General features: G+C 44.3%; 1 protein-coding gene across 7 annotated transcripts in view; it reads left to right on the top strand.

Moving 5' to 3' along the window:
* Positions 1 to 3,649: 3,649 nt before the first annotated feature.
* Positions 3,650 to 11,818, top strand: part of TRAF5 (TNF receptor associated factor 5) — a 69,871-nt gene continuing 61,702 nt past the window's right edge. For 5 of the 7 annotated variants that reach the window (XM_061625279.1, XM_061625281.1, XM_061625284.1 and 2 more), the window contains exon 1: positions 4,407 to 4,795. The gene's annotated coding sequence lies outside the window, so the exon portion shown is untranslated. Of the gene's footprint in view, positions 4,349 to 4,406; positions 4,796 to 11,818 lie in introns of those variants that run through there. The other 2 variants (XM_061625280.1, XM_061625278.1) reach the window with 1 other exon arrangement.

The raw sequence follows: 11,818 nt of genomic DNA, 5'->3' as shown, positions 1-11,818 counted from the left end.
TCAACACATCATAAGGTTTTAAAAACCGCTCTTGTTGGCTTCAATAACAGAACCTTGTTAAGCATATGTGTGGATCAGGTGGGAAGGCTCCCCAGATGTGGAAGCCCCTGTGAGTCCAGCAATTCCTCACCCCAGATGGTGTTTACTCCCAAATAAGTGTACATAGGATTGTAGCCTTAGTGTTTTCAGATCTACTATGTGACTGGAAAAGAGCAATCTTAAGTGCACGTACTTGAATTCAGTGGGATTTGCTTTCTGAATTAATGTAAACCTGTATGGCAGGATGGGGAACCTCAGATGCAGGCCTCTTTCTGATTCTTGAAACTCTTTAGCCACATCCCTCACCGGTTCTGTTCCACACCTTTTTTGAATGCTTTGCCTGGCTGGAATGTGTCCCTGAAGTCGGCTTGAACTGTGATGATGCCTCACAGTTGCTTGGCTGTAGATATATAGAAACCCCTTAAGATTTGTGTGTGGCTGGAATGTAGCCTGCTGTAAATAGGAAATAGTAATATTTCTTGCCCTTAACCACTTAATATCTGTTGCCTCTGGCCGTATGCACCGTTAGCATGCAATCCCTGGAAGGTTGTCCACAAGGGAATGTGTCCCTCTGGCTAAAAAAAAAGGGGTTCCCATCCTCTCTTTATAATAACTCACTATAGTGTCCTGTGAGAGGACTTTACCACATGGATGAACGGACAGGCATTTTGTGAGGAAGAAGAAAATACCATACATTTGTAGTAAGGGAACTTGAAGTCTTCATTTCCATAGAGGTTCTTAGAGCTGAGGGAAACAAAGGTATACTAGAGCAATTTTGGATTCTTGTCATGAGATAAAGCATGAAAAGTTGAAGCTGTAATAAGTGCGAAGAAGTGGGGACTAGGGAATAATGGTGGCAATAAGAACACTGGTGAGTGAAGTGTTTATACTTAGGGCACAATCCAACTCTTATTTTTGCCAGGCTGAGGAGAGCTGGATATGGCAGAACCCGGGCTGGGCCAGCAGGGTCCCAGCTCCACCAGCAGAAGCCCCTCACCCCAACCCAGCTGCAGCACAGCCAGGATCATGCCAGCTCAGCTGGGGGTGCTGGCAGAAGTTGGCTTAGGCCCCCAAAATGGCATTCTGGGGGGTGTCAGAGGAGGGGCCGAGGGGGGGGGACTTACACAATATCTAATTCCTGTTTGGAGCACTCCTGCAGGTCACAATCTAGGCCAAAGTCACTCCATGAAAAAGGTTGCTCTCAGAAAATAATTACAATAGAAGTCTATGGAGCACACTTACTCCCTGGTAGGGGTATTCATACAGGCTGGCTTTTACTTTCCGGTCCCTGCACACAGTTCCCAGCTGAGCCCATTTTTAGTCAGCCCAGAGGCTCCTGAACACCAAATAGATGCTGCGGACCTTCCTGTTGGCTCCTTCGCCAGCTCCCCTTCCTCCGGCTTCCCATGAGTTGGACTGCTCTGCCCAATGTCTTTGTCATGTCTCCAGGAACTGAAGAAAGGCATTATCACTATATTATACAGCCACGAGAGTGGCTGTATACTATCAGCATGAATTTTTCACATTCTGCAATGTTAAATTGAAAATACCCCCCATGCCATTCTGATCCTTCCCATAAGCTCATTTCAAAACATAGTCCTGAACTCAGAAACACTTGCTTAACAATCCCCTGAATTTTCATGGTGATACACAAAACAGTCAGACAAAATTGAGAGTTCAAGCTGAAAAGAGAAAGAGAAAAAAACCAGATCCCTTTTGGACTTTTTTCTGTCAGAGTTCTCATAATCTGTTGAAATTCATTAAAAACCAGCCATGTTCACAGAGTGCCTGTAATCCTATGACTGAACTTGCACCATACTCTGACCTTCATCTTCTGCAGTTTAAAAGTTTAAAAAATGCCTGGCTGATCTTTAATTAATTTAAGATATTTTGGCTTGAACTGAATGATGTCAGGCATGCTCAGTAAGAACCAACTGTCAGTGTTCCAAAAGCCAGACTCACAGTTGCTTGGCTTGCCTAATCAGGGGGCTACACCCACACCAGACTTTGATTTCACATGTTAGGCGGTCATGGCTTCCCCCAGAGAATCCTGGGAAGTGTAGTTTGTGAAAGGTGCTGAGAGGAGGAGACTCCTATTCCCCTGACAGAGCTCTAGTGGCCAGAGTGGTTTAACAGTCAGCTGCTCTGCTTGAAGCTCTGTGAGGGGAACAGGGCATCTCCTAGCAACTCTCAGCACCCTTCACTAACTACACTTCCAGGACTGCCTAAAGTGAAATGGCAGTCTGGTGTAGATGTGTCCAGCGAAAGCTTTGGTTTAAATTTGGGTGGGAGGCTACATGTGCCTGCTGTAGAATAAAAATGATGTTAGAGGCACGTTACCAAATTCTTCCAAGCTACACAGCAAGTAGATTGGACTGTGAAAAACCAACCCAAATTGTGTTTACATTTTGACAAATTTGTAGGGCAGTACAATATCTCAGAGAGGTCTCCTGCTCCCCTGGTGCATTTCCCTGCTTTTTAAAGTTTGATAGAAATATCTGTTGGCTATAGGTACATTCTTAAACCGCAAGGTTTTTTGCCTATTAGTGAATATTTACTGGGACATGAAGGTCTTTTTGTCAACCACAGCTGATGCTTATTTATCAACATTTATATACTGCGTCGTAAAAAAAAAAACTCTTAAACTGGTGGATTACTCAAGGTTACTTGCCAATCCACAAAATAACCCTCCAAAGTTTCCAAATACATGACTTGAAGGGCTGCTGGTGGTTAGCAGTCTTACTAAAACATATTGGTTGCCAACAAATCCACTGCAATGGGTTGGGAAACAACTCTCTATAACAAGGATGGAGAACCTTTGGCCATCCAGATGCTGCTGGACTATAATTCCCATCAACCCTGACCATTGGCCATGCTGGCTGAGCCTGATGGGAACTGGAGGGCCACAGGTTCCCCATTTCACCTCTACATGCTTAATTTGGGAGTAAAACCTTGACCTCCTGAGGAGTAAGACACATTGCCTTCCTCTGGCAAACAAAGGTACTTCCACACAGGAGTTTATTTTGAAATTGGGACTGCTTCATGCCCATATGTGTGTGTTTTTTGCAACATGCACATGACATCATCAAAATGCTAGCACATACTTTTTTTAACATTTAATCTGGATTTCCCCTTGCTATGGATAAGTAAAAATAATCTACATTCTTTGGTGGTGTGACACTTTTTTTGGCAGGCAGTTTTTCACATACACCCAGAATAGAAAAAGGTAGTAGAGGGTGGGCAAGGAATAACTGAGAGAAGGGACAGAGAAAAACAGACAACATACACTCTGCCAAGCAAAGAAATAGTAATGAATTATTATAACGGGGAGGGGGAAGGAATGTATGGAAGCCAACCTGCCAAAGGTGGCCCCAGAAAAATCGGATTTGAATGATCCATTTGCAATATAGGTTCCCGTGTGCAAACTGCCTAACGTGGGATCTCCCAAGAATAAGCACGAACGTAAAATAAACTCTGCTGCACCAGGCTATCTAATCCAGCACTCTGTTCTCACAATAGCCAACCAGATGTCTGTGGGAAGACCACGTCACTTTCCTTATTTGTGACTCCCAGCAACGGGTATTCAGGCACATACTACTCCCAACAATGTATAAAGCATTGCTGCCTTGGAAATTTATTCACGCTTACTTGAAAGTAAAAATGATCAGATTCGGACCACACTAACTACTCTGGCCATGAGACAGAAGCCTCTCGTCTCGTGGGGAAGCCCCTTCTTCTTTACCCCGCTCTTCCCAGGAGGCGGTGAAACTGAAAGCCGCGGCGAGCAAGAGCGAGAGGGGGCGGCTGGGTGATAGAAAGGCCTTCCCTCGCTTGCTTTCGTCTGTACTGCTCTGAGCAAAAATAAAAAGGGGGGGGAGCGCGGTTGCAAGTTGCAACCTTGTCGGTGTGCCGGTGGAACAAAGCGGAGACGCGAGCCCAGCAACTTTTGCCATCTGCCCCGGCAAATCAGAGGAAGAGGCAACGGGACGGAAAAGAAAGCTGCACATGAGTAAAGCTAACGGCTCTATTTGGTGCACGCTTACCTGGGAGTAAGTCCCACTGAACTCAGTGGCTCTTACTTCTGAGTAAACATGCTGGGGGCCACGGGGGGCCGGCCAAGCGCTCGCGCTCTGCTTCTCCACGCATACGGAGAACCACAGAGAAGGGGGGGTGGAGGAGCCCAGAACAAGACTTGCCGGGCATCCGCACCCCGCGCTCCTCTTACCCGTTGGGCGTGACAGCAATAGAGACAGTGTCGGGACGCGCGCACCCCACGCACCATTTGCTCCCTGAGCTTTATCAAGAAAAGGTACATAGTACGCATGGCCGGCCAGCCAAGTTATTTTGGCAGCGGGCCCAAGCAGCTCCTTCCCTGGCAGTAAATACCAAACACGAGCAAGTACTGTAAAGCATTGCTGCCCTTTGTTGCCACACGAAATTAGTGGCCCGAGGCAGCTACCTCCCTCTGCCTAATGACGTAGGCCCTACATGGGCCTACGTCAGTCTCGCCCCCCCTTCTCAGTCGGCCGGATTTGCTCCCCACGTGCACCTCAGGCGAGGCTCATTTTTTTCCTCCCGTGCTGTTGGTTTGTTTGGAGACTGTTAGAATAGTGGCTTGGGCTTATCCTGAGTGTTGTGGGAAGTTGCTTCGGTTTTTCTCAGAAGAAACTGGGAAGCTGCTGTTGAGGGGCCGAAGGCGGGAGCTGCGGGGTGTGTGGGTGTGCACCTGAGGACGAGGACCTGAGGGGCGACGTAGGTAAGTCAGACGGTGTAGTATAGACTGGAGTGTGTCCCAGGAGTAGGTGTTGTCCGGACTCTCTGCTATTACACAGCTCTATGGATCAGCTTTTAGTTTAGTGTTAAACTAAATGGATGAGCTAGTGGTAGTTTGCTGCTCATTCACATAGATGCTTAACAGTAAATAAATAATTTGAGGAGCAAAGGCACAACTAATGTTGATGATTTACAGTCTAATCTTTGTTGTTGTTATGTGCCTTCAAGTCGATTATGACTTATGGCGACCCTGTGAATCAGTTCCCTCCAATAGCATCTGTCATGGACCACCCTGTTTAGATCTTGTAAGTTCAGATCTGTGGCTTCTTTTATGGAATCAATCCATCTCTTGTTTGGCCCTCCTCTTTTTCTATTCCCTTCTGTTTTTCCCAGCATTATGGTCTTTTCTAGTGAATCCTGTCATCTCATTATGTGTCCAGAGTATGATAACCTCAGTTTCATCATTTTAGGTTCTAGTGACAGTTCTTGTTTAATTTGTTCTAACACCCAATTTCGCAGTCCATAGTATGTGCAAAGCTCTCCTCCAACACCACATTTCAAATGAGTTGATTTTTCTCTTCTCCACTTTTTTCACTGTCCAACTTTTACATCCATACATAGAGATCGGGAATACCATGGTCTGAATGATCCTGACTTTAGTGTTCAGTGATACATCTTTGCATTTGAGGACCTTTTCTAATTCTCTCATAGCTGCCCTCCCCAGTCCTAGACTATTTCTGATTTCTTGACTACAGTAGGGCCCCATTCATACGGTGGGTTATGTTCCGGACCCCAGCTGTAAAGTGGAACTCATTGAATAGAATGGTGCGCGATGCCTGAAAACCGCCGTAAAAGCGGAACAAGCACCGTATCAGTGGGGCTTTAGTCTAATTGCGTCTAATTGAGACCGCTGTATTAGCGAAGCGCTGTAAAGCAGAGCCCTACTGTATTGTCTCCATGTGGGTTAATGACTGTGCCGAGGTATTGATAATCCTTGACAAGTTCAGTGTCCTCATTGTCAACTGTAAAGTTACATAAATCTTCTGTTGTCATTACTTTAGTCTTTTTGATGTTCAGCTGTAGTCCTGCTTTTGTGCTTTCCTCTTCAACTTTCATCAGCATTCATTTCAAATCATTACTAGTTTCTGTTAGTCTGCATATCTTAAATTATTGATATTTCTCCTTCCAATTTTCCCACCTTCTTCATCTTGGTCCAATTCCGCTTTTCGTATATGTTCTGCGTATAGATTAAACAAATAGAGTGATAAAATACACCCCTGTCTCACACCCTTTCCGATTGGGAACCAATCGGTTTCTCCATATCCTGTCCTTACAGTAGCCTCTTGTGCAGAGTATAGGTTGCGTATCAGGACAGTCAGATGCTGTGGTACCCCCATTTCTTTTAAAGCATTCCATAGTGTTTCATGATCTACACAATCAAAGGCTTTGCTGTAATCTATAACGCACAGCATGATTTTCTTCTGAAATTCCTTGGTTCGTTCCATTATTCAACGTATGCTTGCGATATGATCTCAGGTGCCTCTTCCCCTTTCTAAATTCAACTTGGACGTCTGGCATTTCTTGCTCCATATATGGTAAGAGCCTTTGTTGTAGAATCTTGAGCATAATCTAATGTATGTTTACTCGGAAGCAAGCGCTATAGAACTCATCCGAGCTTACTCCCTCGGAAAAATGTGCTGGGATTCCACACTTGTAATGCAATCTTAGGTGTGTTTAGTTAGAGCTAAAGCCATTTAGGATTAGTGTGGAATTAACTCCCTGGTACTTAGGTTTTGGTTTGAGGCAAAAATGGTTGAACAAATTGTTTTGTAATACAGGTGTTCTTTTTCAATGCTAGGGAATGGAACAGTTGTTTAAAACTCTGTGTGTGCGCATGCGCATCATGTTTAAGGTTTAAAACCACTTTAGGGGGTTTGGAGATGTCTCTAAAAAGAAAAGGAGAAAAATGCTTTGTTGCATCCATAGTTCCTGTGAGAGAAATATGAACTGCACAGTGCAATTCTGTACATGATTGTCTACTCAGAAGTAAGTTCCTGTGAGTTTAGTGGGGCTTATCTCCAGGAAACTGAGTGTATACAATTGCAGCTGCAATAGAGAAATAACCCTCAGTTATGTGGTGAGGAGGTGATGTGGTCCGCAGAAGATTGCATAGGATTCTGGAACTCCTATTTCAAAGGAATATGTAGCAAGTATTGTCTCCTTCATGTACTACAAAATTTAATTTGATTTTCTTTAGTGGTTCCCAAACCTTTTCCCCCCACAGACCACTTGAAAATTGCTGATGGTCTCTTGGGGGACCACTTAATGATTTTTCTTTCGGTGGTAGCAATTGTAATGTGCTGTGCTAAATGCTGTTGGATTTTTAATTGTATTTTTGTTGCTTTTTTATTAGGTTGTGTCTTATTGTATTACAATTTGTATTTCATTGAATTCAAGTTGTAATACAGTAAAATACAATATAAGAAATAAAAAGCAATATAAATATAATCAACAATCAATATGAATATTTCATACAGACATGCCATGCATCACATGAATGAAGCTTGCAGGCCTCTGGTGGTCCATGGACCATGGTTTGGGAACCCCTTCTCTATATGATCATGGTGGATTCAAGTTTTTTTCAAGCATTCTATGGAGCCTCAACCATTCATACTTTGTTGTCATTTTGTACATGTGGGGTGGAGTTCTTGGACTCCGTGAGAATCTCTGCTTCTCCACATGGCCGGAATTGCTTCTTGAAAGTGAAATACCACCTGTACTGTGAACATGATTGTATCTGTGATTATTTACTTCCAGATGACTATAAAGGGAACCTTGTGAAAGCTGGCACTGTACTAGTAGACAGGAGGGCTAGGAAAAGCATGGCTTTTCTACAAACTTTTGTAGACTTCTTTCTTAGTTGACTTATGAGTACAAGGCTCATGCAAGCAGCATTGTGATATTCAGCAATATTGCAATATTACAGTGCAATCCTATGTTTGTCTCCTCAGAAGTAAGACCCATTGAGTTCAATGGGGGCTTGCTCACAGGGAAATAGGCATAGAATTGCAGCCTTAATCTTGTCTCCATTGAAAAGTGTCCCCATCAATGTACAAAATAACTGTATATAAATGAAAAATATGTGCATTGATTATATGCATAGCTGAGCATTCAAACTAGGTGCAGTCTTTCAGCTCCCAAACTAGCCTTCTTCAATCCACATGCTGCCTCTTTTCTCTTTCAAACCCAAATGCACTATAATTTCCTAAATATTGCAAATGAGGTTTTGTTAGATTAAACAGGAGTGGGATAAATGGCATTCTTCCAAAAAAAAGTGTGGGGGTGGAGAAAGAGGAGAGCAGCAAACCAGCAGCTCAGAGCAGCTGTTGTGCATACTTCATAACAAGCAAGGCTCATGTAGAAGACAGAAAAACATGTCTGAAAGATCTTGTAGTTTCTGTGTTCATCTGAACATGATAGCTCTCTGTGTTGGGTTATGGTCATTCAGAAAATATTAAAACATTTATTGGTTACTGTCTGTCTTGGTCTGTGGTTAGCACTTGCATTTTTGCCAGGAGATGAGGATCAATATTAACTTAGTAGCAGCAGTTTTCTTTTGATGACAGAAGGGCACATAAAGGAATGCATCTTCTTTGGGAATGCATGAGCCATAAATAAAACAAGTCCAAAATAGATTGTGTTGTAATGGAAAACTGTAATTTTCTTTATAAAACCATTGTGTTTGTGGCATTGCACACAGGCATGAGCATTTAGAGTTTGCACACTGAAAAGGGAAAATAAGGTTCTGAGCATTAGCAGCACACACTCTTGATCCCTGTGCAGCAGTGTTACTTTCTACTGGAAGAAGCTGTATATGGCACTTTTTGGTAAATGGGGCTCCATATAAATGGAGTTTATCAATCAAATCAGTGTGTTTCCCCATCCACCTCCTCGATAAGAGCTACTTCAGGTCAAAATGCATGGGGTCTCTTTAAAGGTATTATAGTAAAAAAGCTATTTTCTGCACTTGTTTGAGTTATTTTCACCTACATTTTTAAGCAGATTCTGTGATCTTAGTGATAGATCATGGCTGTTATGAACTGAGGCACTGCATGTTAAACAAGGACTTCTGGACTCTGACGTGAGGTAAACTGCATCAGATGGATAAATAAAGTATTCAGCATCAGCACCCACACTTCTCACCCTGTAGAAAACAGTGATTAGTATTAACCTGATTGTCAGTTGTTGGAAAATGTAAAGGAAATGGCATCTTCTTGGTAATTGACCAGGTGCTTCCAGCCTGTATTAAATATTTAATATTTACATCAGTGCCCTGGACATCAGTGGATGCAACATTTGTATTAATATACAATTTTGAGAATCATAAGAATTAGCCCAATACGCAAATTCTACTCTGCCCCTTTGCAGCTTTGTATTTTATTACACTGCTAACACTTCATTGCCAATTTTCTCTTTATTAAAACATGTGCCCACCTCTGCTACAGAAATGTTCGCTCTTACATAATTGCTTTCACTCTGTTTGGCTGCTGGCTCTGCTTGAATTTAAATAAGCCAGAAAAACAATAAATGTACTATACTTGAATGTTGTGTTGTGATGTAAAGCTGTGGGCAAAGCTGTGATGTAAAGCTGTGGGCATATCACTGCTGTTTCTTGAAGCATAGAGCTCTGAGCTGAAATCTTAAACATGCTTGCTTTGAAGTAAGTATCACTGCAACAAATGGGGCTTGCTTATAATTGTGGCTTCAGCAGATAACTAACTGTGAACCAATACAAAACCTTCTGAACTGAAGCATTTTGGAACTGTTTGGCTAGTGATAGGTGCTGTGTTGCTTTTCTTGCTCCCCACTCTGAGGGTAGAAACACACTCACTGTTGTGCCAGTTCCAGTGCATCTCCACCTCTCTCTTCTGAAAAGGGGATGCACAATACTAGTCAAACCCCACCCCTTTTTACTGTAAAACTGGTGGGAGCAGCTTGAGTGTGTGTTTTTAAATTTGGTTGGGAGTCCAGAGTCTGGGTGCAAATCCCCACTCATGTCTCCTGGGTGTAAAGGACCAGCTAAAGATCACCCTCACAGTGAGTGGCTCAGGGGTTACGTGCCCTGCCACCTGTGCAGCCGTGGGCAAGCTGCATAGTCCCAAGGAGCCCAGTTGCCCCCCAGCTGGCAGTTGTGGGACAAGGAAGGGGCTGGCTTGTGCAGTTGTGGCAAGCTGAGCAGGCTCTAGCCAGCTGGGGAGGACTAGCCTCAGAGGGAGGCAATGGTAAACCCCCTCTGAATACCGCTTACCATGAAAACCCTATTCATAGGGTAGCCATAAGTTGGGATCGATTTGAAGGCAGTCCATTTCATTTTTTCAAAAAGATTTTGCAGCTGATCAGCGGAACAACCTGTTTCCCCTCCAGGTGTGGCTAATGGAAACATGTTGATCTAGTGACAAGTGTGTTCACAGCCTGAGACACACAGGCACACCCAGACAGGCATAAGATGCTTGAAGACGAGACAGAAATAATTGATATCTTAACACCAAGTAACAGGAGAAGCTGTACCTTCAGATAAGAAACTTAAAGATATACTTGTGTATCTACTTTAGTTGTGAATCTTTGTCAGTTATTGCTGTAATATTATGGATACTTCGTAACAAATGTGCATGGAGTTAAAATCCATAGACTATAGGTTATAAAACAACAGAATAAAAGCATACAGGAGAAAAAGAACAAGTGTTGTGTTCCAAAACTTGATATGTTTAGTAGCAAAATTTGAGAGCTAGAGGGAGCTAGAGGGAGCCCCAGCTGACGAAGTGTCAAGGCCCCAGCTGACAAAGCGTCAAGGCGAGTTAAGCAGCAGGGCGAGGAGGCCAGGGCCCCCCACTCTGCTCATCCGTTCCGTAACCTCAACTAAACCGCAGTCTCCAACCCATTGACATAATAAACCTTAAACAAAACTATGCAGGTAAGAAGCCAGCAGGGGTGTGGGGGCTTTCCAGTGTTTTGCACCGCCTGCAGCATGTACGACTATCTGCCTGTTGGACAGAAGTCGTGGGTGTGCTCTCGGTGCAATGAGCTCCTGGCTCTCCGGGAACGACTTCATTTCCTTGAGGCCAAGGTGGCGGACCTGGAAAAGCTGAGAGAGGCAGAGAGGTGTGTGGAGGAGGCCTTCAGAGATGTTATAGCTGTGCCCCACTCCAACGATGATAGCTCTCCTGCTATCATGGAGAACGATGGTCTCGGGGAAGGAGAGCATCCAGCTGAGGAAGAGGGAAACGATCCCTTAGAAGGGACCCATTCCTTGGGGGATGAGCAGCTATCCTCTCGTGCCGAGGATATATCTCCAGGGGGTGGAGGGATCCTTGTAGTGGGTGATTCGATCATTAGGAACATAGACAGTGGGGTGTGTGATGGGCGTGTAGACCGCAAGGTGTTTTGCCTGCCAGGTGCGAAGGTTGCGGATATCGCCTGTCATTTAGATAGTTTGGTAGACAGTGCTGGGAAGGAGTCAGTGGTTGTGGTGCACTTTGGCACCAACGACATGGGGAAATGCAGCCGTGAGGTCCTGGAAGCCAAATTTAGGTTGCTAGGTAGGATGCTGAAAGCCAGGACCTCCAAGGTGGCTTTCTCTGAAATGCTACCAGTTCCACGCGCAGGACCAGCCAGACAGGCCCAGCTTTGCAGTCTCTATGCGTGGATGGGACGATGGTGTCGGGTGGAAGGGTTTGGATTTGTTAGGCACTGGGGAACATTTTGGGACAAGCCGGGCCTGTACAAAAGGGACGGGTTCCACTTGAACCAGAATGGAACCAGACTGCTGGCACTTAAAATTAAAAAGGTAGCAGAGCAGCTTTTAAACTGACTGAGGGGGGAAACCCGACAGGAGCTGAGGAAGGTACGGTTCGGAATAAACCTCCCCCCGGGATAAAAACCAAAGAAATGATGAAATTTTAAAAGGGGTAGGCCTAGAAGTAGGCATTGTGAGAGCAGGGACACAGGA

This window comes from Rhineura floridana, chromosome 4, assembly GCF_030035675.1.
Source record: "Rhineura floridana isolate rRhiFlo1 chromosome 4, rRhiFlo1.hap2, whole genome shotgun sequence".
Lineage (NCBI taxonomy): Eukaryota > Metazoa > Chordata > Lepidosauria > Squamata > Rhineuridae > Rhineura > Rhineura floridana.
The sequence above is the reverse complement of the archived record's forward strand: the minus strand, read 5'-3'. Positions and strand labels throughout refer to the sequence as shown.